Source organism: Echinops telfairi, unplaced genomic scaffold (assembly GCF_000313985.2).
Source record: "Echinops telfairi isolate 266 unplaced genomic scaffold, ASM31398v2 ScPeMD7_443;HRSCAF=831, whole genome shotgun sequence".
Lineage (NCBI taxonomy): Eukaryota > Metazoa > Chordata > Mammalia > Afrosoricida > Tenrecidae > Echinops > Echinops telfairi.
In genome coordinates, this window is record NW_022104341.1 from 83,539,457 (window position 1) to 83,541,820 (window position 2,364).

Here is a 2,364-nt window from a genome sequence, read left to right on the forward strand (position 1 = left end):
GGGGATGTGATTCCTGGACCATGGAGAGATCTCAAAGAATTTCCCCTGACCCGGTATGGATGATAAAATTCTAACGCTAATAGAACTTGTTTTGATTCCAGTACTATCTTGTAACAAGAACCAGAAGTCAAGAAATTAAGAGTGGTTCAAAATTCAGACAGTTCACCAAAGAAGACATTCAGGTGGGCAACAAACATAGGAAGAAATGCTTGGAATCACTAGCCATCAGAGAAATGCAAATCAAAACAACCACGAGACACTGCTTCATCCCAGAACTGACAGCAGAGTTCACAAAAGCAGAAAACAAATGGCAGAAGGGGTGCGGAGATATCGGAATTCTCCTACACTGCTGGCGGAATGTAAACTAGAGAAAGGAGGGCAGGATGCTTTCCCCAACAATTGGGCACAGAAATACTATATGACCCAGCAATAACACCACATCGCATATACCGTACAGAAATGAAGAACACAGCACTAACAGATAGATGCACACCTGTGTTCATCGCAGCACGACTCACAATAGCAAGAAGATGAAACAACCTGAATGCTCTCTGTGGAAGAAGAGATAAATAAACGTTGATACATACCCACAATGGGAGACTACATAGCACATCATTAAAGAATAATGTCAAACTACTTTGTGACATGGCTGGTTTGTTAGACAGGGTTCTCTAGAGAAACAAAACCAGGACACTTATGATTAGATACAGATGTAGATGTAGATGCAGATGCAGCTATAGATATATATAGCATGAAGGAATATAACAGCTAAGTAGCCCACACAGCAGCACAGAGGGCTCAGTTCAACTCATTTCCATGGAACAGTTAATACACTGGAAGCCCTTCAACTCACAAGGGCTCCTGGATCCACGGTCAAGGGAGCAGACAGCTGAGTCTTCCGTAGGGCAGTGCATCGGCAACAAAATGCAAGTAGACCTGTTTCTGGTGGTCTCTGCTTTCAGCCAAGACCCATCTGACGTCAGTGACGACAGCCGTCCTTCCACGTCCTCCTCTGAACCCAGCGTGGGTTTCTGGCAGTTCCCTGCGGGTGTCCTGCCGTAACTGTTGTTAACTTATACTTCGATGTGATGTTAATAGTCCCGTTCCATAACTTCTCCTAATTCGCTGGACCACCTTTCTTTGGAATGGGCACAAATACAGATCTCTTCCAGTACGTTGGCCAGGTAGCTGTCTTCCAAATTTCTTAGCACGACCAATGAGGGCTTCCAGTGCTTCATCAGCTGGCTGAAACATTTCAGCTGGCATTCCATCAATTCCCGGAGCCTTGTTTTCCCGTTGTGCCTTCTATGCAGGTTGGGTTTCGTCCTTTAGCACCATCATTCGTGGTCCTATGCTACCTGATGACAAGGTTGAATGTTGACCTGTTTTTTTGTTTTTGTTTTTTGTAAATTGACCGTGTGTTCCTTCCATCCTCTTTTGATGCTTCCTGCATCACTCAATATTTTGCCAATAGAACCCTTCAGTATTGCAACTCGAGTCTTGACTTTTTTCTTCAGTTTTCTTTCAGGTTGATATATACTGAGCATATTCTTCCTTTTAAACTCCAGGTCTTTGCATATTTCATTATAACACTTTGTCTCCTTAAGCTGCCCTTTGACATTTTCTATTCGGCTTTTTTAACCTCATAATTTCATCCATGTGCCTTCGCTGCTCTACAGTTAGAACAAGTTTCAGAGTCTCTTCTGACGTCCACTTTTGCATTCCAATGGCTGATAATAATCAACGCATCTCGATTGCATGTTTCAGACTGAACTTCAGACTGGCGAAGGTGGTAGAATTCTTGAGTTTCTTCATCACTAGCTTTAATGGTTGGAGGGTAAATTTGAATACTAGTACTGAACGGGCTTTCTTGGCTTTATATAGACATCATCCTATCCAGACCGCATTGTACAGCTAGATTGTTCTTGAAAGTTATACAAGCAGTGTGACTCATGAATTATGTCAGTAAAACTGTTTGAAAAACAAACAAACAAAAAGCAACACGATTCATTGCGAAAGCCTGCAGCACAGGTCCCCAAACCCGTTTGGCCCCCTTTCCAGACCAAGAGAAGAAGAGGACTCAGCACCCTTCTAGCAGAGAATCCATCTGCCCTCCAGCCCACTATGCAGGATCCAGTGCAGAGAGCTGCTTCTGCAGCCCCCTCGGCGCCTTCTTTATTTCTTTGTTTTATTTCATTTTACTTTTTAATCGTTTTATTAGGGCCTCGTACAACTCTTATCACGATTCATACACACATCAATTGTGTAAAGCACATTTGTACATTCATTGCCCTCATCATTCTCAAAACATTTGCTTTCCACGCAAACCTCTGGCATCAGCTCCTCATTTCCCCCCTCCCTCCC